We start from the raw sequence: 24,990 nt of genomic DNA, 5'->3' as shown, positions 1-24,990 counted from the left end.
TTCTAATTCAAAAAAATTATGAAAAGAGGGGAAAGGTTATAGGTAACAAACGGAACACATGGAAAACAAAGCAAGATGATGTACTTAATAGCCAAAGTCATAATCCATTATAGTCAAATGGTCCACAGGTGTCCAACTGTTTTTCTTTTCTGCTACACATGGGGCCACATGGTAATACACAATCACTATGGAAAGTTGATTTTATATATATATATATATATATATAGTCAATGCATACTTTTCATGATATCTAATACCACTGCTAAGCAAAAACTGTCCTTGCAAAATCAGCATGTGACCCTTGAGCTGCAGATGGAACACCCCTGCAAACATTCCAGATAAAACCAGATATTGTCAGATTGAATTTAAAAACCAAAGTTGAACTACATGCTGTCTACAAGAAATTCACTTTAAATATAAAGACACAAGTAGTTCAAAGTAAAAAAGATGCATTGATATATACTATGCAGTCACTATGTATCAGAAAATTGTAAAATTCACTATATTAATTAAGAAAAAGCAGCCTTCAGGATGAGAATGCCATCAGGAATAAAGAGAAAATTTTATAATAATCAAGGGATTACTTCATAAAGGAAACAATTATAAAAACGCATGCACCTTTAATACAGCTTTGGAAAATCTTAAAGAATTGGAAGGAAAACAAATTCACAATTATACTTGTAAACTTCAACAATTCTTTCTCATAAATCAACAGAGTATTGAAAACTTCCAAACATTGCTAAGATAAATGAAAATAATACATAAAAAATTGAAGAGACACATTATGTCATATATTGGAAGGTTTAATATTGTTGGGTTATCAATTCCATTAAAATTTATCTATAGATTGGCTCGGCGCCTATAGCTCAACCGGCTAGGGCGCCAGCCACGTACACCTAAGGTGATGGGCTCGAATCCCCAGCCCGGACCCGCCAAAACAACAATGACGGCTGCAACCAAAAAATAGCCGGGCGTTGTGGCAGGCGCCTGTGGTCCCAGCTACTTGGGAGGCGGAGGCAGGAGACTCGCTTGAGCCCAGGAGTTGGAGGTTGCTGTGAGCTGTAATGCCACAGCACTCTACCCAGGGGGACAGCGTGAGGCTCTGTCTCAAAAAACAAAAAACAAAAAACAACAACAAAAAAAATTTATCTATAGATTAAGTATAATCCAAATTGATAAATTAATTCTGTAATATACTGAATACAGCAAAGGAAATATATAACAGCCACAGCTATTTTGTAGAAGAAAAACAAAGTTGAAGCTCTTATACTAGACTTCAAGACTTCCTACTAAACTTAAGTAATTAACAATGTGTGATATTGGCCTAATGATTAGCAAACAGACAAATGAAACAGTAGAGTCCAGGGATTGAATACAAATAGAAGCCAGGTGCAGTGGTGGCTCAAGCCTACAATCCTAGCACTTTGGGAGGCCAAGGTGGGAGGATCACTTGAGGCCATGAGCTTGGTCTAGCTTGAGCAAGACTCTATCTCTACAAATAATGGAAAAATTATTGGATGTAGTGGCTTGCACCTGTAGTCCTCACTACTTAGGAGGCTGAGGCAAGAGGATTACTTGAGCCCAGGAGTTTGAGGTTGCAGTGAACTATGATAATGCTACTGCACTCTAACCTGGTTGACACAGCAAGATCCCGTTTCAAAAATAAAATAAAATAAGGAATCAGAATAGAAATAGCAACAGAATGTGTTAATCTGGGACAACACAGCCAAGGTAATTTAATTAGTAAAGGATTATTGTTTCAAGAAATGATGCTATAACAACTGGTTATCCACATGGAAAAAAGTTGAACCTGAACAATAATATCGTACCATGTGCAAAAATTAACTTAAAAGGAACCTTAGATCTAATTGTAAAAAAAATGCCATAACATTTCTTGAAGAACACATAGAACAAAAATGTTTGACCTTAAGTTACACAAAGAGTTCTCATTTACGGTATAAAAAACATGAACCATAAAAGCAAATATAATGAAGTACACTATTGGAAAATGGAAAATGGTCTCTTTGAAAGAGACCATTCAGAATATGAAAAGGAAAACTACAGAAAAAGAGAAAACATTCCTAAACCTTATATGTATATCTGATAGAGGACTTATATCCAGAAAATATAAGTAGCTCATACAATTAATTAACAAGTTGAACAATGCAATCAAAAAATGGGCAAAAGATTTGAACATTTACTAAAAACCATAAACAAATGTACAATAAGTTCATGAAAAATGCTCACCATCCTGAGTCACTAGGAAATGAAAATCAAAATTACATTGACTACCACTACACACTCATTGAATGGTATAATTAAAAACAATAACAGTAACAAGTGCTGACAAGGATACATAGCCACTGGAACTTTCCTGCATTGCTTGTGGGAATGTAAAGATTGTATGAACAGGAATTTTAGAAATCAGTGTCAGAATTTTATAAAGTTAACAATATTCCTACCATAAAATCCATATATTTATTTTCATGTGAAAATAAAATAAAACTGCATGCTTTCAAAAAAAGTCTTGTACCTGAATGCTTATAGTAGTTTAATTTACGAACACGACTCAAATTTATATAAAAAAATGAATAAAAATAAATTATAATGTATATATTCATAGAATTAAATACTCAGCAATTAAAGAAATTATTAATACTTAGGTACACAAACATAGCACTGACTGAAGAAAATAGGAGCAAAAAGGACACATGCCTTATGATTCCATTTATATTAAACTCTAGGAATGAAAAATACAATGGGAGAATGTAGATCACTGATTGCCCCGTTCAGGGTTCAGAGTTGAGGATGACCAGGAAAAGGCACAAGAGATGTTTGGGGGTCATGGAAATAATTCTGTCTTAACTGTGGTGATTATATAGGTATAAATACTTGCCAGAATTCATTGATCAGTACTCTTAAAATGTAGAATTTATCTTACATAAACTATATCTCAATAAATTGATTTTTAAAAAAGGTCAATGGCTTTATGGAGCTTCTTATCTACTGTAAAAAGGGAATCAAATGAGCAATAACAAATTTGATAACTGCTATTTTGGGAAATCCTGGGGCAATGAGAATACATCACAGAAGCAACTAACTCAAATTAGGGGCTTAGGGAGATTTCCCAAGGGAAGGTGAAGTCTGATGGAGAAGAAATACGGAACTAGCATATGGACTAATATAAGTCCATACCTAAAGACAGAGAACCAGGAACTAACATAGTGCTGGTAATTAATGTCAACAGAGAAGATGAACTGCCCTGATAGAGATCAAAAATTGATAAAAGATGAGAACCAAGGAAATAAGTTGCATAACATTGATATTTAGGAAATTAGCAAAGGGAGAGGAACTATATAGGAACTGCTGAGGAAAAAAAAGCAAGCAAGAACATGTAGTCTAATGGAATTCATAAGTTTAGGATAATGTGGTTAACAGGCTCGAATGTACCTGAAAGATCAGAAAATGAGACTTTTTGATTTGGTGAAAAGAAGGTCATATTGACCTGGAGTTTTCCTTGGAATAGCAGGAGCAGCGTTGAAGAGTTATTGAAAAATGAAAAATAAGAATAGGAAATATAGAAAGCTCTTTCTGAAAGTTTGCCTACTAACAGTACAGTTTGAGAGAATTGTAGATTCAAAGAATCCTCTTCCCAAAAGTATAGGAAATGCTTGTTATGTTTAAATGCTGCTAAGAAGCAGTAGGTAGATTCTAAATAGGAAATGATGACAACTTTCATCTTCCAGCTAGCTTGACTGAAGGCTCAAAGGAATAAAGAGACTCTCAAGTGACTGGGTAAGACTTCTGACTCTAAGTCATTACATTTTCTTTAGTTAAGACAAGGAGAATCACAGTGATTATAAATTATAGTCATGTGATTTGGTATTAGAAAGGATCTCAAAAAAATGAAAAACATCTATCTCAGAGCCAGAAGACACGGAAGGATTTCATATGACAAATGCTTTTTATTCCTATGTTGTGGATTGTTAACATAGAAAATGATTATACAAATTGTTAAGATGAAATATGGACATATTTTTAGAAAAATGTCAATTCACTGACGAAGCAATAGCAAAAAACAAAAATAGCAATAAACATATGTAAAGGTGTTTAATCTCATTAGTATTTAAATAAATGTAAAACAACTCAGAACCATATTCTTTCATCAAATTGGCAATTATTAAAATATTAGAATATGCAATGTGGCAAGGGTATTGAGAAATGAACACTTTTTTACATAGTTCAATCGGGCCATATATTGGTAAAAATATTTTCTAAGGGGCAATTTCACTTTATGTGACTGTTCATACCCTTTGACCATATAATTTCCCTGATAAATGCATGTCCTAAGGAAAAATTATAACTGCATAAAAATTCACATGAGAGAATGTTAGTTTATGAGACAAGAGGTTATATATAAACATCAACACTTAGAAATAATGTAAACAGATAAAAAAATAGATTTCTTTTTAAGTATATGTATATGCATGTATATGTATATGTATATTACACGCATACCTATAGAAGTATATTTGTATCATATTTACACATATATCTCATGTAGACATATATATGATGAAAACTGTTGCCACTAAAATCACAATTTTATTAACTGTAAGATATATAAAGTATTATATTGCTATATGAAAAACTGTTTAAAGAATATCAAATCACATCTTTTATGCTCTCTATTTTAAAAGTAAAGGTGCACATATAAACATGAGTACACGTAGCATATGCGTATACACACAATGATAAGTGGCAGAAGCCATCACGTGAACAGTGGTTGTGACTGAATTGTAAGACCTTAGTGATTTTTGTTTGTAGGCTTTTCTGTATTTGCTAAACTTCCCAAGTCAACAAATACTTTGATAACCAGACAAATTACCAGTAACTATAAAAAACTGATGTAGTCAAAACTATAAAGAAATATTTTTGTTCCAAAGCAACTGAAAACAAGGTCCCAAGGTTGAACTTTCAGATGCTCTCTCATTAGGTTGTGATTATTTAAGGGCAAACACATGAAAAACACAACAACAACAACAAAAACCCTCTGTCCTAGCAAGCATGACAATCCCGTCTCACTGATAAACACATTCCACCCTTCAGCTGCACCTTGCTCACTGCACATTGCTCTTCGCACAGTTGACAGACATTACATTACATAATGAGATTTCTGAGTCTGACCAGAGGCCAATTTGAAATCTCTGAAACAATGCATCAGGAAAAATGTTTCTGTAAAACTGTTTTAGATTTCTTGCTAGAAAATCACAACTGCAGGCTCTTACTAAAAAAAATAGCACCAAATTACAAATTCTTTTCAATAAACCAGTCTTTAATATCTCTAAGCACTAGACTATTTAATTTGAATTTGGCTGTTGTGCAGAATACAATAAATTAACTTGTGAAATTAATCATTTTGTTTTTAATGAAAAAATATAAATACAGAAACTTGGCTGTGTCTATACATATGGCTGGCAAGGGTAATGATTTTTGTTGAGAAATACTACTCTGCAGGAATTCCTACTGCTGTTTATGCCTTAATTCTATTCGTTCTATTTAACATACAAAAACATGCTAGTCCTTCAGATAATCAGTCCACTGCTGAGGTTCACAGCAAGTTAAAACTGAAACCCTTTCTACTTGATAAAAGTGAAATCAATGATCTAATTTTTGGCCTTCCAATAGTTCATGGCATTAGAAGCAGAGGGAATACTTTATGCACTGGACTAGTTCAAGGAAATTGAATTTACAAATTCAAAAACACAATAACAAAATCTTGATTCTTTATCCTTAGGCCAGTGGAGTGTGTAGGTCATAGAATAGTTAAATGATCTGAGTAGGTGGAGGGATAATGTCAGCACTGGGCATCTTCAGAACAATTGATAATCAGGGAACCACACAGAATCTTAATACTTCAGAAATTACTGCTGTAACTTGCTTGCTAAAGATTACTTGTCTTCTTGGACATTCATAGCAATACCTATAAAACCATTTAAGCTATATTTGGGTCAAGAGTAAAAATAGGAGAAACATAGAAATTATGCTGTAATTCTTACAGGTGAGGGAAGGGAGCTTGAGGTTGCCCAGAAGAGATGACATTTGAACAGAGTTTTGAACAAGAAAGAAAATTTACATACATAAAGTGGGGTTTTTTGATGGGGCTTTTTGGTAAAATGAGAAGCATGCTTAAGGCATGAAAGACTGACTAAGACAAGTTCCATACTGAAAAATAATCCAGAGTGGAAAGAGCTTATGTGAGAATGTGGGAGAAAGAAACCACGTGAATAGACCAAAGCCAGACCTTGGAGAGGTCATACTAGGATGCCATATTAGGATTTTACATAATATATTTCCTTGCCAGGTGGGTAAACAAAGTCCAAAGGGAAGACTACTGCAGACAGAACCTTTAAGGAGTGGGCAGCAGAACATGAGCCAAAAAGGCACAGTTGGAGATAGACTTGCAGAAGGTAATGGAGAAAAGTATGTCAAAAGTTATGGAGTGGTCTAGACTGTCACAATCGTAGCCTAATTAAACATTACTTTTCTTCCCTCGTTTCATTCTTTTTCCCTTTCCATTCACTATCAAAATACTTAGAAGAGTAATCCATTTTTACCATTGCCTCTTAGATGCCAATGAGTTCCTTAACCCACTACAATCTGGCTCATTTCTCCATTACATCACTGAAATTACTCTAAAATTATCAACTCTGATCTAGTTGTAAAAGGTAAAGGATGTTCTCATACAACTTGATCTTTGTTCAACCTGTCTCTTGAATAAATTTGTGAATTCCAATCTTATGGATTAGGAAGTTAAAGCTCAAAAAGATGAGTGAATTTACCATTAAGTCACTTAGCTATCAAGTGGCGCAACCATAATTGCACTCAGGCCTTCTGACTCTTTCTTATAATATACTACTTTTTTGACTGGTAATTTAGATAACAATAACATATAAATCAGGTAGAATTTGATCATTTGTGTGGTATTTTCCCATACATTTTAGTTGACTCTTGATACTGCAAGCACAAATCACAGGAGAGGAAATCCAGGTGTAAAGTGCTCCACACTTGTAGAATTTCCCGGGGCACAGCTAGCACATTCTGAAGCCAAGCTCTTCTCCAGCCTCAACATCCCTGGGTCCCTCATCCTCCTCTCAGATCTCTCTTCTTTCAGGCTATCCTGCCTAGGGAAAGCTACACAATCCCCTTAAGACAGTGAACCCACAACTGGACTCACTTTGCCAGGACAAGTCAGCGCAGAAGAATATGGCCTTTCAACTTGCACAGATTTCTAAAGGGGGATATTTTGTCATCTAAAAAAGCTGTCAAGGCTCTAGGGATATGATTGGTGAGGAACTAAGCCAGCTGGCGAAGTAGTTGACAAAATCCCAACGGCTGGTGATTCTCAAGTTATAGGAGACAAGGACTTCTTGGAATTGCCCATTGGACTGCATACAGCCTAATTGAAATAGAATCTGCAGGCGCTGTCAGGATGGTATGACAAGTATCCAGATCTTTTTTCTTTTCCTTTTATTTTTAGGCTTAAAGTTAAGTCCTCTTTCTTTGGCAGTTTTTGGAGCCATGTGACTGGCACTACTTTGGCAAGTGCTATAAATTCAATGGGATTGCACCGAAGGGAAAATTGCCATTGTGTGAAACTAGGGCTAAATATTTGTATTCTTTCTTGGGGCTTTTAAAGGTAGGTGCCATTTCTTAGAGTTAGGAAAATGCTTTAATTACTGGGATATAAAATCAAGGGGGAAACTCAATTTTAATGGAATTTATATTAAAACACACTAAGAATGAGCAATAACATATGCTGGTATTTAAAAGGGGGAGTATTATTAATTTCACTCTACTTATTGATAGATTGAGCTATATTCAGTTTAACAGACATTGTAAGTACAATGTATATTATACTTCTTACACATAAATAAAATACCATCATGAAATCAAATTATTTAGACTGAGAAATAACACATTTTATTTATTCATTCTTTTATTTATTATTAATTCAACATATTTATTGACATGGATTCTGAAAGCCAAAGTCTAGGTGTAAATCAGGTGTCTGCCAATTAATAACACTATGCTATTACTGCTGCCAAATATCCTGCCTATTTTAGATATTTGAGAAACAAATAATACAAAAATAAATGTCTACACGTTTCAAGTTGTTTCTGCTTTTTTGTTTTGCTGTCAGACTTGCAGGTATAGCTCATTGTGACTATTAACCTACTTTCTGTGACAGCCCTTTCTCTTTTCTATTTTACTGTGGATTGGCCAATTAAAAATATGTCTAAATAAAGAATCAATAAACATTAAATGAGAATCTGAGCACGCTCTGGAGGAGCCAAGAGGAGAAGGCATGGTGCTGATCCTTGTAAAAGTTGAGGTGGCAGGACACAGGAAGGCAACAATTTGGTAAGAATATAAGATCGTTTTTAAGTTCTAACAGAAAGAATACTCTGGAGCTGGCATGCAGGGGTCAAATTCCTTCCCTGATTTAAAGTGGACTGTTATTTAACTTTAATATAATTTTAATAATTTTTCACTACGTAGCAGATGCTGGGAATTTGCAAAAATAATGTTTTTATTCTCAAGAAGCTCAGCAAAGAAAAATACATAAACTCAAACATAAGCCATTCTGGGATAGTGCTATGAAAGAAGTACAAGCTTCTATGGAAGAAAAGAGTAATACATTTGTTTATTTAACAACGAATTATTGAGCTTCAACTACACATCAGTTACTGTGTTAAGGTGGAACTGATTCCGCAGTGAATCCAACAAACAAGACTCCTTCTTACACTATGCTTACACTCTAGTGCAAGAGAGACAAAAAATTAATTTTAATAACAAAAATAAAATGAGATGTTCAGATCATAATAAATACTATGAATAAAATGAAAGAGAAATGTTAAGTGATTTCACGGTTTGGGGTTATACCACTCTTGTGTTTTGTTTTTCTTTTATTTAAATAAATTTGTGGAGTATAAGTGTAATTTTTGTCACATGGATAGGTTGTGTATGGTGTAGTCAGGGCTTTTAGGGTATTCACTACCCAAATAACATGCTTTGTACCCATTAATTTATCTCTTACCCTCTACACCCCCAACCCTCAACCCTTCTTAGTTTCCATTAGTCTCCATTATCTATAATTCCATACTTTACACCATTCATGTGCATACATTATTTAGCTTACACTTATACTACACATGCAAGAACATGAAGTATTTGTTTGTCTTTGTCTGAATTGTTTTATTTAACATCATGACCTCCATTTTCATTCATGCTGCTGCCAAAGACATGATTTAATTCTTTTTTATGGTTGAATAGCATTTCAGTGTGTATTCATATCACATTTTCTTTACCCAGTCATCCATTGATAGACAAGTAAGGTGATTCCATATCTTTGCTACTGTGAATAGCATTGTAATGAACATATGAGTTCAGATTCTATCTTTTAGACATAATGATTTATTTTCCTTTGGGTAAATACACAGTAGTGGGATTGTGATATCAAATGGTATATTATTTTAAGTTCTTCAAGAAATCTCCATCTCCTTTTCCCATAGAGACTGCACTAAGTTATATTCCTACTAACTGCGTATAAGATTTCCCTCTTCTCTGTATTCTGACCAGTATCTATTATCTTCTTTCTTCTTCTTTTTTTAATCATAGCCATTCTGAGTGGTATAAGATGACATTTTACTGTCGTTTTGATTTGAATTTCTCTGACGATGACTGACGTTAAGCATTTTTTATATGCTTTTTGGCCACTTCTATGTCTTCTAAGAAATGTCTATTCATGTTCTCTGCCCACTTTTTAATAGGAATATTTGTTTTGTTGTTGTCATTGATATTGTTGTTGTTTGAGTCCCTTATATGTTCTAGATATTAGTCCCTGGTTGAATTAATATTTGCTAATATTTTTCTCTCATTTGCAGGCTGTCCATTCACTCTCAATTATTTCATTTGCTGTGCAGAAGTGTTTTGGTGTAATTAAGTCTCATTTGCTTATTTTTATTTTTGTTGCCTGTCCTTTGAGGTGTTAGCCATAACTTCCATGCCTAGACGAAAGCCCAGAAGAGTTTTTCCCAGGTTTTCTTCTAATGTTTTTAGAGTTTTGAGTGTCACGTTTAATGACACTTGATTCATCTTGAGTTGATTTTTGTATATGGTGGGAAATAGGGGTCTAGTTTCATTCTTCTGCCTATGGTAATACAATTTTCCAGCACCATTTATTGAAAGAACACCTTTTCCCCAAAGTTCTTGTGACCTCTGTCACAGATCAGTTGGCTGCAAATATGTGGCTTTATTTCTAGAGTCTCTATTATATTCCATTGATCTTTGCATTTATCATTATAACAGCACCATGCTATTTTGGTCACAATAGCTTTGGTGTATAATTTGAAGTCAGGTAATGCCTCCAGGTTTGCTCTTTTGTTTCAGGAGTACTTTAGTTATTTGGGCTCCTTTTTGGTTCTATATGAATTTTAGGATTTTTTCTAATTCTGTGAAAAATGACATTGGAATTTAGATAGGGTTTACACTCAATTTGTGGATTCTTTGGGCAGTAGATTCATTTTAATAATATTAATTCTTTAAATCCATGAACATGGGATGTTGTCCCATTTGTTTATGTCCTCTTCACTTACTTTCATCAGTGTTTTGTAGTTTTAATTTAAAAATTAATGTATAACCTCTTTGGTTAAATATATTCCTAGCTTTTTTTTTTTTTTGATAGCTTTTATAGATGTGATTACCTGAGATAACCTTCTTGGTTTGGGTCTCAGTTAGCTTATTATTGCTGAATAGAAATGTTACAGATTTCATACATTGATTTTGTATCCTGAAATTTTACTGAATTCATTGTAAAATCGAAGAGATTTTTGGTGAAGTGTCTTTATAATTTTCTAAATATAGGATCATGTCATCAGCAAATGGGGATAATATGGTTTCCTGTTTTCCAATTTTGATGCCTTTTGTTTCTTTCTCTTGCCTGATTGCTCTGAGTAGGACCTCCACTACTATGTGAATAGAAGCTGGTGAAATCAGGCTTCCTCATCTCCTCCCTGTTTTTATAGGGAATGGTTTGAATTCTTTGCCATTTAATATGATGTTGGCCATTGGTTTGTCATAGTACATAGATGGCCTTCATTATTTTGAAATATGTTCCTTCTATGCCTAGTTTGTGGAGTGTTTTTATTATGAAGGTGTGTTGGAGTTTATCAAATAACTTTTCTGCACATATTGACATGGTCATATGGCCTCTGTTCTTGATTTTATTGATGTGATGTATCATATTTCCTGACTCGCATGTGTTGAACCAACCATCCTTGCATCCTGATATAAAACCCACTTGATCATGATGCAATAGCTTTTTGATGTGCTATTGAATTAGATTTGCTAGGATTTTGTTGAGGAATTTTGCACCTATATCCATCAGGGATATTAGCTGTAGTTTTCTTTTTTGTTTTGTTCTTTTCTGGTTTCAGCATCAGTGTGATTGTGGCCTTATAGAATGAGTTTTAAAAAATTTCCTCCTCCTCAATTTTGGTGAAGTTTCAGGAGGATTAGTATTAGTTCTTCTTTGTGTGTTTCGGTAAATTTTGGTACGAATCTATCTAATCCAAGGCTTTTCTTTCTTGGGAAATTTCTCTTATAGGAGTGTCAAGAGAAAGATTTAAGTATGAGCCAAGAACCCAGTACAGCATTTGGCATATAAATGCTTGATAAGTGCCATTTTCTTTCCCTTCTTTTATTTATTTTTATTCCAAAATAGTCTTAGTGCCATGAAATTTAGTACTAAATAATATCCTTGAACAATATTCATAAAATTTTTTATTGCAGATGTTTGTTCTATTATCTGGAGAATATAAAAATGTTTATTGAGGATATTAAACTGAACATAATAATAATAAATCATTATAATAACTGAAAGTTTTATAATTTACAAATTATTTTCTACCACTTTATTTTTTTCCAAAATTCTCTTGTATGATGGGCAGGTCGGGCATTATTGCCATTTTATAAATAAAGAAACAGGTTTGGATATATTCTATAACATGTTCACCAAATGGATAGGAGATGAAAAAATAAACAGAATCTAGGTCTTCTGTTTCCTTCACAAGGGTTCATTTCTAATAGACTGGTAATATGCATTAAATGAGAAATGTCCATCCCCTCCTGAGACCCACCACTAAGCTGAGGACAAGCCATCAAAGTAATCTGTGTTATATGCCCATTCCAACCTCCCAATATTTATTGGCCTTATCTCTCTCTATGTCCTATTCATTAGTTTAAGGAAAGGCAATACTGAACTTGTTGCTTATTGTGCCTGGAACCCATCAAACCATTACTTCTAGGCACATGTCCTCACTATACTTGGAATGCCCTTCCTAGTCCTGAACTCCCAGTTAACACCTCTTCGTGAATCTTTCAGTACTCAACTCAATGGTTGCTGTAGCCAGAAGGGTTTTCTTGACACCTCATGTAAAATGGCTCCCTCATCGCCTATGTCCTTAGGTATAGCCTAGTAATAAGTAATCATGTCTTGCATTTGGTATGATTGTGTCTATCTCTGCATCAGTTGCATTTGGTGTAATTATGAATATTTCTACCATTGGACTGTGTGTACCCATGAGGTCAAGGAATGTGCCAAGCTTATACATCCTTAGTGTCCAGGCAGGGCCTAACATGGAGCAGGTGTTCCCAGAATACTTGACAATATGATGAATGAATCAAGTTTCCTAGGGTATCCTTGAGTCTGATCCAGAAGCCTTACACAGGAAAGGAAAACAATAACTCACAGAGCTCTTCAGGAAAAATCAGTCCAAACCATCTACATACATTAAGGCATAAGGAGCAAAATGGAAAAACAAAAACAAAAATGTAGTAGTCAGCAATTACTGGAATTACTGCTCTTTGGGACACATCCCTGAACATATCATTTTCACAGCAGCAACTCTCTATCCATTTTGTCTCCATATGCCATTTGCTAACCCAGATTGAGTTGGTTCTCTAGTGTAAAATAGCTTAATGCTGCTGAAAATTGTTCTGCCAGTGGAAAAGCTATATTGTTTGTGCGGAAATGCACTTTACTAGGCCCATCTGAACAGGACTGAGTTTCACAAGTTCTCTGAGCCTTGGTTTTCCTATCTGTAAGGTATACACTACATCATATTTTAGCTTCTACACCAGAAAGATTGATCAAGACATGAATCAACTAGTGTAAAAATGCTCTGAATACTATTAATGTACCCTTTCCTAGAACCCAGGGAAAGAATGTTGTGAACAAGGTTTGAGCCAATGTGTTGCTGACTGATGACAGCTATGAGTAGTCACCAGGGACTATGTTAGATCTCTTCAAAATACATAGGGAGAGGGTCTAGGGGGCTTTGATAAAGGACTTTGGTGGAAGGGAGCCTATGGGTGCCTCTATTAGCCCATCATTGAGAAAGCTTAATGAAGTAACATGGGGTAGTGCACAGGGATTGCTCTTTTGTACACAGTGCCAAACATCACCATTTCTAAAAGGAAAAGAGGAAAGAAGGAACAGAGGAGGTATAGGTTCAACAGCTTATATTTAAAAATCAGTCCGAATCTAGTATTGGGCTTAATAAGCATTAAGCCCTTATATCTCTTCCTTAAAACTCACAGTCATGTTCAAAGGCCCAGCTCACATCAGAGCAATTCCATTCAGTTTATGCAATACACACACACACACACACACACACACACACACACAATAACCCTTCAGATCCCTTAGACCTATGCTGAGTACTAGAGACCTTGATATGAATGAGACGTAGTCCTTGATCTTAAGGAAGAAGTTGAGACAGACTTAGAAATAGACAATGACAACTTGGTAATAAATACTGCAAAAAAGGAATTCAGGAGGTAGGGGAAACATAGAGCAGGGATCAACTAACTCTACTTGCAGGGCCCTAGAAGACTTCACAGGGCAGAAGGCATTTTGTTAGGTCCTAAAGAAAGAGTAAGAGTGTTCTAGGCATAGGCAGTGTAGTAGAGAGGCAGAGAGAGCATTCTAGGCTGAGGCCACATAGAAAGCAAAGGCACTGAGGCTGGTGGTGGTGGTAACAGAACAAGACATGATTGGGAAGACACAGAGAGAGAGTCTTGTAGCTGAATAGAAAATGTGGGGCAGATTAAGGTAGCTAGAGTTAAGGTAACAAACATAGGATGGAGACAATCCAGCTTCATCCAGGACCAGGCATAAATTGTGTTCCAAGAAAGGGGAATAATAGCAACAAAGGTGAGAGGAATCTGGGCCTTGGCTAGAGGAAGGATTCTTTTAGAAAACTGTAGGCTGAAAAGAGTAAGGACAGGAAAATTAATCTTTAAATATACAAAACGGGTAGCTTCTCATGGCTTGTATTTGTCTAAATATCATCTTTTCCCAACTACCCTTGCCACCTAATCCCCTCTCATGACTCTCTACTACATATATTAAAGATCATGAATAAGACTACCCGGTTGAATCAAGTTTCATGTTTCATGAATAAGAATACCATTAATTAGTTTATATGACCTCAGAAAATTTCCCACCTTTTTTTACCCTCAGTTTTTACCCACCAATGGAGATAATAATATTTTCCATAGAAGTGTTATATACATTAGTAACATAAGTAATTTCTATTGAGCATTTACTGTATGTATACTATATATACACATATACTATATGGATATGTGTATATATATGTTATTATCATTTCAGTAGCTCTATTAATTTAAAAAATTTATGAGTGTCTGATTTAATGAACGAGTAAACAAGTGAACAAATATTGGTTGACAGCTGAAAGAAGACCTCTCCTTGCCTAGGAGGCCAGCCAAGAGAGCGAACACTTATTAGCTGTAAGCTGAGATGGTGCTAGTGAGTGTCTCATTTTATCATATATATTGGGTACATGGGCATCATTGTCCTGAACTCAAGAATGGGATAATGAGAAGTACCCTAGAGCCCCTCCAAGGAGCCTGATGGTGCCTGGTGGGGGGGCAATATTAGGTTCCCTGTATGCCTATGATTGGGTTCCAGAGGGCAGCCTTTGCCATTCTTCTGCCTTATCCACCATCATTGCAGCCAACATAAAATTCTGATTATGAAGACACACCCTGGTAGCAATGGGCATCCAGACAGCCCAGTGCTTCCAGACAGAAGTAAGAGTACTGGGCAAGGAAGAATAATAAGTCATCAAGCAAGAATCAGCAAGCTCAGAGTGCTGAAGGCAGCACAAAAGTGATGTTTCTGGCCTGATAGAGGAACAGGAAAGGCAAAAAAGCAGCTTCAATGAGGAAGGGGACAGAAGGAGGAGGAGATGGGCTTTTCTGTTCACAGATGTCTACAAGGGGAGGGACATCATAAAAACATCTACTAGTCTTACCCATTCTGCAGAATGAAATCTCAAAATCCATGCCTTGGACATTGTGGACAGGAAACAATCACCTGAATTGTCATAAAGTTTAACTGGCTTTCCACAGGTCACACAGATAGAAGTAGAAAAGCAAGATTCAAACCTAGAGCTCTATGAGTCCAAAGCCTACACTCTTTCTCTCATACCACACTGCCGGTGGTCTGACAGGAGGGCACTGTAACTAAGATAGATATGCCCAATTTGATATACTCCTGCATTTTGAGAGAGAAAACTTGGTAGTACATCACTACTAGATAGAACTCACCTACTCCAATATTTTTTTAATCCTCACTCCCATCTCATCCAGGAAAAAACCCAAACCCAGAGAGAGGCAATAACCCGACCAAGGTCACACAGTAGCTAACATCCTGCTCTCTGAATTTCCATAGCACCTCATGAGAGAAGAAAAATTGCTACTTCCAGATTTCTGGTGAAAATTATACTGTCAAGGCCAGCCAACAGCTTGAAGGTCATCTATTAGGAGGCTTCACATGCTTGTTTACTTATGATACAAAAAAAAAAGGAAGAAGATTAATTATAGACCATTGAGGAATGAAATACTAATATATTTTGTAGGACTATAGTAGGATCCAAGGTAGCATATACTTAATGTACCTAGCATGTTCCTCAAATACAGCAGGTATTCTATATACTATTATACTTATTACTATTGTTATTACCATTACTGTATGTCCTCTAAACACAGGGGTGAAGAATTTGGCTATTTTATGTTAAAGGGACCGGAGTTTTCTTTCAGAATGGTAGAAAATTCATGTGGTTCTCTTAAGTGAGTATATTTAGCTCCCAACTCAACACCTTATCTTACTATTGTGAATATACTTCTGAGAAACAGGTGGGAATCATTTCTCTGGAATGTCCTCTGATCCTGCTAAGTGGGGTCCCAGTCTCTGGCCCCACACGTTGGAGTGTCTTTTTAAAAAAGGTCTGTGTGCAGAATTTGCAGTCCAAGCAGGATATCCTGAGCCCAGACCTAATTCCTCTGGGTTCTGATCACTTGAAATTTTCTAATTCCCTCTCTGGTGCTTGAGATCCACCAGGGCATGTAATGACAATTAGGCCAGGCAACCCAGAACCCCTTTCTCATCTTCGGAATGTTCTGGGGTTTTTTTGTTTGTTTGTTTTTTTGCAGTTTTTGGCTGGGCTGGGTTTGAACCCACCACCTCTGTTATATGGGGCTGGCGCCCTACTCCTTGAGCCACAGGTGCCACCTTCGGAGTGTTCTCTTTCCTTCTAACCCTTTCTTCAAAGGTGAAGATAATCAGATGCTCTGAGGACGTCTAGGACCGTTGGTTAAGAAATTGTCCCAGGCCCCAGTTCCAGAAAGATGGCTGGGCAAGCAGATCACTTCTGTTAGATGGTTTGGTATTTCTTTTACAGGATTATGGAAGCCTGGGCCACCAAAATAGTGCCAACATATTGATTTTGGGAGTCTCCCATTCATGCTGGATATAGGGCAAGTCCAGGGTTCTGGGTTACTGACAGTGTGCCACACTGATGCAGAGGCTTTGAGTTGTTTGTGGGCCCTGACATTGGTTTTTGCCCATGTATATTCTAATCACAATGCTGTCTCTGGTTTTACAGCAACTGAAGACAAGCAGGTATCCTTTATCCTGTGTCCCCTTCCCCTAGGCAGTTACCATTCCCTCTGCAGTGCCAAGCTGTCCTCCAGAAATGGCTAGGCCTATCTTACGCTTACCTTCTTTGAAGTCTTTTGAAATTTCATTCTGCATTCCCAACAGACCTTTTTCACTGCCTCCCATCACGTTGTGCTCTTCGGGGGCAGTATTAAGAGGTGACATATGAGAACAACTCTCCTTGTGCAAAATGGACTTTTTTTCTCTTAGCATATGGCCTCTTTGCCTATTGTTCCTGCGGATGGTGGCGTGTAGCATGCAATCAACACTGAAAGAAACCGCATTCCAGTGATGCAGAGACTACATCCTAAAGCTATAATTCAAGAGAAAACATTGTTGGAATATGTGTTAATCTATGTTTATGCTGTGTAATTTGGCGTGGTACATTTAACATAACCAGAAAATGAATTATCATTCACATTTTCCTGTATACTCAAGATGAGCCCTGAATTTATGTTTATCAACAAAGCATCATAAAAATCTTTGAGAGAATCATTAGAAAACAGCATTTGTCGGGACACCACAAATGATGAAGCATCATGAGCAATGAACAGTATAACCAGAACTAAATAAATGGTATTAAGAAACTGTAGCTAAGAGAATCTATATTATTTAGATACAAATATGTCCCAAAGAGTAATAGCTCTGGTGATAACTCTTTTTCTCCAGGTGATAGATGTGTAATTAGCCAGAAACCATGCATTTGGCAACAACAACAACAACAACAACAAAAAACAGAAAAAGATGATGTTTAGAGACTTCAAAAGCACTGATTAAACAATAAACATTTAAGTATCTCTTCTCCACCCATTGTTCAAAATTTTCATCTAAATTCATGGACTTCACATTAATATGTACATTTTGTAACATAATTTTTATTCAATTTTTTTTATATAGATGGAGGCACATAAAAAATATTTGTCTTGGGGCCCTGCATACCGCAGGGGTGGCCCTGGTCAGGTTAATATAAATGTGTCTAACTGGTGACTTAACAATGGAGTCTCAGCACCAGAGAGATGATAAGAGAAAACATCTGAAGACTTGGGGGTGCGTTATCCCTCCCTTATAGATGAAGGGTCACTCTAGGTTTCATCCTATAGATATATCATGGCTGGCCATTACAAATGAAGCTTCAAAGCAATCTTTTACAACTTGTATAAATACAATATAATAGTTGGAGCAAGTAGCAGAATTTTGTATTATAAAGTCTACTCTATAAAGGAAAATGCATAGAAAAACGATTAAAAGGAAATAGGATAAAATATTGAGTTGCCTTTAAAAGGAACAATCTAAGAGAATTTTCCTTTTTCATGTGTACTTTTCACTACTTTCTAAATTGGCTACAATAAACATGTGCTATTTTCACTTTTATCTTCCAGCTCACTGAACTTCTTTCATTATGCTTCTTTCAGCTCTCTACATATGAGGTTCCTTTTGGCCTGTACACTCATTTTACCCAACCACTCACCTTCATTTGGCTAAATTCTATTTATCTTTGAGATACCATCAGAAACTTCCTCCAGGCACACTTCTCTTACCCCTCAAAGTTATATTAAATGTTCTAGTGAACCTCCATATTATCCTATAGATTCTTATCATATTACATGTAACTGAAAGTTTGATTGCCTTTTTCCTGCCTGTCCTGTACTTCATCAGCAATGCCTATTACTGTGCCTGGTAGTAGTGGATCCACAGAAATATTAGTGAATACAGAAATAAAATTTTAAATTCCCTATTCTATTTATTTTATGAGACAGGGTCACTCCATCATCCTGGGTAGAGGGCACGGTATCATCATAGCTCATAGCAACCTCAAACTCTTAGGCTCAAGTGATCCTCTTGCCTAGAATACGGGCACCCTATAGTTTTCTTTACTTCTTTTTTTAAATTTCTTTCTATTTTTAGTTTAGAGAGTTTGTTCAGACTATCTCAAACTCCTGCACTCAAGTGATCCTCCCAGAATGCTAGGATTACAGGCATGAGCACTGTGCCAGTCCTAAATTCCTTTTTAAAAGATACATGCATAATAAAATCCCAAAACTACATATGTTGGCATGGATGCGGAGGAAAGGGAACACTTCTGCACTGCTGGTGGGAATGCAAGCTAATATGTTCCTTTTGGAAAGAAGTTTGGAGAACATTTAGGGAACTAAAAGTAGATCTGATGTTCAATCCTACAATTCCTCTACTAGGTATATATCCAGAAAACCAAAAATCATTTGGTATCAACAAAGATACTTGTACCAGAATGTTTATTGCCACCCAATTCATAATTGCCAAGTCATGGAAGAAGCCCAAGTGCCCACTGACCCATGAATGGATTAATAAACTGTGGTATATGTATACCATGGAATATTATGTAGCCTTAAAAAAGATGGAGATTTTACCTCTTTTATGTTTACATGGATGGAACTGGAACATATTCTCTTAGTAAAGTATCTCAAAAATGGAAAAAAAAGTATTCAATGTACTCAGTACTATTATGAAACAAACATATAATCACCCATGCTTTTGTATGAAAGATAAAACACAACTATAGCCCAGGATGAAGGAGGGAAGAGAAGAGGAAGGAGAAGAAGGGGGAGGCTGCGTGGATGGAGGGTAATGGAGGGGGCCTCACGTATGGTGCATATTGCAAGGGTACATGTCAAATCTATTAAGAGTAGAATGCAAATGTCTTAACACAATAATTAAGTAAATGAGGTTAAGGCTGTGTTAACCAGTTTAATGTAAGCCTTCCAAATTGTATATAAAATCAGCACATTATACTCCATAAATGCATTAAGGTATACAGTTATGATTTAATAAAAAAAATTGTTAAGAGAAATGAAAAAATAATAAAAAAAATAAAACATACATGCACACAAAACAAAGCCTAGGAGACTCAGGGAAGTTTTTGTCATCATTATTTGTGTGTTTCCCATTGATAGTTAAAAAAGTATTACTAATCATGGCTTGGCACCTGTAGCTCAGCAGCTAGGGCTCAGCCACATATATTATGGATGGTGGGTTCGAACCCAGCCTGGGTCTGCTACACAACCATGACAACTACAACAACAACAAAAGCAACAAAAATAGCCAGGTGTTGTGGCGGGCACCTGTAGTCCCAGCTACTTGGGAAGCTGAGGCAAGAGAATCGCTTAAGCCCAGAGTTTGAGGTTGCTGTGAGCTATGTGACACAGTGAGACTCTATCTCAAAAAAAAAAAAAAAAATTACTAACCATGATGATTGGGTTTTCATGATAAGGCATGAAATGCACCTCCTTCAAACCTTCTTATGATGTCACCACATTCCCCATGTGATGTGAAGAAAGAAAATTGTTAATGCAGTGCTTTAGGAAGTAAACAGAAAATCTATGGACCTATACTCTGACAGATACATACAAAAGCATTTCTGATAATTGTCTGCAGCAGTATTAGAGAAATACGTTCTAATTCCATAAGAAACTCTGGGAAAAAAAGAGGGAAAGAGGGTCTTTAGTCAAATAACTTCAGGAAATGCTATGTGCACTGGTCCCCTCTAAAGAATTACAAGTATTATTAGCATATTTCAATCTTGTAAAAAGTCTTGCTGTAAAGAATCTGGTTAATTTATTTTTAATCCAGTACTTCTCAAACTTATTTAAATATGAATCCTTCCTTTATATAACTCCTATTAACATCTATTTCCCAGAACACTTTCTGAAATGCTGGCTTTAAGAGATAAGGTTTCCAGAGGAAGGAATTTTCTGGCTCAAGGTGAAGGCAAGAAGTAGGAAAAACACTGGAGGGAAAGAGACAATAAGACTTAAAAAAATACTAATAACCTGTAACATTTATTGAGCACTTACTATTCAGTAGATACTATGTCAAGTATTTCACACAGAGAAGCTTGTTTTACTTTTATAATAATATTTTTAAAAGTAGAAACTATTGTTCCCACTTAGCAAAAAGGAAATTAAAGTTCCAAGGAGTTAAGTATTCCTCCCTGAACAGTGCAGTGTCCATCTGGGTTACTTCAGACTCTTCTTTTAACCACTATGCTGACACCACTAAATCATGCAAATCCACCTTTCCCTGATGGAATAGGTGAAATGGGAGGATTCTTTCCTCTATTCTCCTCTTTCCCCTCTCACTTCTTTCCCCTCCCTTTTTCTTTCTTCCTTCCTTTTCTTACTCAAGCACCGGAGTATTCACTCTGTCACTTGTGGACCTTGGAATGTCAGAGATGATTCAGAAATGATCCTTATTCTCATAAAGCCTTGAGTCTGGTCCACCAAGTCAATCAGCATCCAAGATCTGGGACAGATTAATAGGTGGATGAAAGGGAAGATGTCTCCATGGATTGCATCAGGAGTATCGAAAAGGCTGCTGAGGCAAGGATGAAACCCCACCCAGGGGTACTTCCCACACATTTCTGAGGGTGGATGCTTAGAGGACGTATTTGGCAGCATGAGAAGAAAGGTGGAAAGTTTCACATACAAATCATCAAATTAATACTTTTTTCATTAACTACATTTATTAGGGATCTTGGAAGAAAGTATGCTTGTTTCAAATATTCATTGGAGTCTGGGATGTGAGCAATACGCCAATCTGGCCATATGCCAAGAAGCTATCTTGGGAAATGTGTAAAATTTCACCCCAAAAAGGGTTAAAAAATAAAGACAATTCAGGGCATAAAGAACTTGGTCCCTACTTTTAAATTAAAATATACCTCCCTAAATCATACTGATTATTATTCTGTTCTGTGTCTGACTCATAACTGGAATGCAAAAGTCCATGCCCAGCCTCTGTCTGGCATAGTTCATTATAGATACTGAAGGAGTTTTAAGGTAGAAACATCAAAGAGTGGGGAGGGGGAGAAAAGGAGGGAGGAGATTTGGATGAGACAATATGAGACAATGGACTTATAGAAAGTTACGGGAAGTTCAAGGCTTTAGTGAAGGCTGGATCCTCTGCTACAAGCTCCAAGTTTAGAAAGACAACCACTATTTTGTCATAGCTGCCTCACGATACACTAATCCCAAAAAGAATTTTGGTTTGACCTAGGGTAGCATTTCTAATCTCTTCTGTGGATAAGGATTCTCAGTCCTGCCATCCTTCTTGCTGAAGATTGCCACTGAGGGGAGAAGAGGTGAAGGTAAGGCTCTGCTTGAAATTCAACTAGTGCTTTATCAAGAATGATGCACATGAAAAATTGATCATGACACTGCACTCAGGCAAATATTATTAATAATGCAATATTTAAACTCACAATATATCTCCCTTAATGATGAAAAGGCACCCAAGGTTACAGCCAATAAAAGTCATTCCAATGATAACAAAAGGAAGAGAGAATATTTCTCCCTGAGCACTGCTCCACAGCAGCTTCCATTATACCACCGTGAACAGAGTGAGTAGCCTTTCTGTCAAAAGAGGGAGCATAACCCTTCTCAGCAGGAACACTTCAATTCATTAGGCAGTTCTAGAAAAAAGTAGAATGCAAGGTTACTAGCCCTTCTTTTCTCATCTCTTCATCTATAAAATGGAAATAATAATACTCACTCTAGGCCTTTGTTTCGCTATCTGCAGAACGAGGGAGCTTCTAGATGATCTCCTAGTTACCAAATTGCAATCCTGAATATTTGCAATCATGCAGATAAGAAAAATTACTAAGAACATGGTATTTGGAGTCTTCTGACAAACTTGGGTTCAAACCCAACTTTTATCCATACTTGGAGTAGGACCTGGGTCAAGTTACTTATTCAGTCTAAATCCCAGATTCCTTAGTAATAAAATGAGACAATAACAGTTCCTGCCTTAGAGATTTCTTTCAAGTACTAAAGAATTCAACATAACCCTGCTAGTGGGAGAGGAGGAAATCAAGGCCAGGTCTGTTTAACTGCAAAGACTAGGCTCTTTCTGCTATTATAGTGGAGAAAGCCAAGTGAACAAATGTTTGCAAAGCCAAGCAGAGCACAGTACAAGCACAGGCATTCTGCTTTTGAACACTAGAGTCTAGAGGAATTCATGTTATCTATGGGTTCAGGCAGCAAGTTGTTAGATTATGAAATGACCTCTAGAGTCAGAGGCCAGGAATTCAAAACACTTAATTAACTTCTTTATGACTCAGTTTCTTTTTCTGTAAAACATAGACAGCAATAGTTCTTTATAGAATTGTTAACAACATACCAACATACGTGAGGTAATGTACAAAGCACTTAGTAAAGTACTCAGGACATAATACAAACTCAATAAATGATAGCTATTGCTATATTATAGTAGGTCCATATAATTACATGAAATTAAATAATCTTATGATAAATGCTCAAAACTTATAGAATGACCTCGACAGTACATAATAAGGAGGCTGGCAACCCTAAGAAAATCAGAAACCAAAACAGCTTCTTTCATCAGCTTTCCAACTTCTGTATCACAAAAGAAAAAGTCTGGAAACCACACGCTTTGGCCTTCAATCAGGCTTTATTCTCAGAGGTAATATTTACATTTCAGATTTATTATTATCTTCCATGGTGCTGACATGAAATAACCTTCCATTCTCTTCCATGTTAAAAGAGTACGATGTTTCTTGGTTCCATAAATAATTCAGGGCTATATTAATATTTTAAGAAGAATAAGCAATATATTTTAGACCCTAGAAAAACCATGAGGATTGAAATTAGTTATTTGTAGCTGAAAACTTAATTGAGTGAACATATTGATTGTTTTTTCTTCCAGGTTTTATTGCCCACACGCTGAAGAGGAGCGCCTGCTTCCATTCCAAATGCTGCATACTTAATTATATCTGCAAGATTTTATTTTTATGAAAACTCAGACGCATCCAACCATGAACTTAAATGCTTTTGCCCATCTGATACTAAACATACAACCGTCGCCCTTTCCTTACCACAGTGCACTATATTCATATACCTTTTTTAAAGACAATGGATGCTATACTTTTCAAAAAAATCTCAAATTTCTGAGTTAGTACTTACAATATGGCTAAAGAAAGAGAACTACCATGTATTTTTTTGCCTTCTGTGACTTGTATCTGTATATGTCTGATTTTATTTAATCCTTAAAATAGTCTCCGAGATAGGTAATATCTCACTGTTTCACAGATGAAGAAATTAAAGTTCAAAGAGGTGCAGTGACTTGTTCAAGGTTACAGTGACAAAATATTCATCCAAACCCTAAAGCCTAAGCCCTTTTGTCTCTACCAGGCTGCCTCATACTACTAATAATGATAATAATAGCTAGAATATGGTAAGCTATTTAAGTGCCAGGCACTGTAAGATCTTTTACATTCATTAATTCATTTAATTATCACAATAATCCTTTGAGGTTGCAACTATTTTTATCTTACTCTACAGTTTAGGAAAATAAAACTTAGAGAATTTAAGTGGCTTTCCCAAGGTTTCCTGATAATCAACAGGAAACCTACAACAATCCTTTGAGGTAGCAACTATTTTTATCTTACTCTACAGTTTAGGAAAACAAAACTTAGAGAATTTAAGTGGCTTTCCCAAGGTTTCCTGATATTAAGTAAGGAGGCCAGAATTTGAAGTCATACGGTCTGATTCCAGGGTCTAGTCTTAACCACTACACACACTCTGCTCCTGGACATAAAAATCTAGAGAATAGAGAAATGAACTTCCATCAGTAGGTGAGTAAAGTAAGGGGCATCATGGGGTATCATGGAGTATCTTCTCAGCTCCGCATAGGACACTTAATGAATATGTAATGAAGATAAGGTGACCTTCACAGGTAACTCACAGATGATGAGTTGACAGTGTTAACAATGCCCACTTCTGGACATGGTCTAGGATCTTTGTAGCAAACATGATCTCCCTGGCTGAACTGTCAAACTTTGCCTTTCCAATAAAGGGGTAGCCTGGCCAGAGTTCTCTGTGCTATACTGTACTCTAATTTTTCTTAAATTG

The 24,990-nt window shown here is 36.2% G+C and overlaps 1 protein-coding gene and 1 pseudogene across 2 annotated transcripts in view; one reads left to right on the top strand and one right to left on the bottom strand.

The window, feature by feature from the left end:
* The window catches only part of AGBL4 (ATP/GTP binding protein like 4), a 1,282,996-nt gene that overhangs the window by 570,191 nt on the left and 687,815 nt on the right, over positions 1 to 24,990 (bottom strand). The window lies entirely within an intron of this gene.
* On the top strand, positions 20,299 to 20,394 carry LOC111728469 (annotated as a pseudogene).

Source organism: Otolemur garnettii, unplaced genomic scaffold (assembly GCF_000181295.1).
Source record: "Otolemur garnettii isolate 467f Iridium unplaced genomic scaffold, OtoGar3 scaffold00159, whole genome shotgun sequence".
In the NCBI taxonomy this organism is placed as follows: Eukaryota; Metazoa; Chordata; class Mammalia; order Primates; family Galagidae; genus Otolemur; species Otolemur garnettii.
Note: the sequence above shows the minus strand (reverse complement) of the source record. Positions and strands in the feature narration are given on the sequence as shown.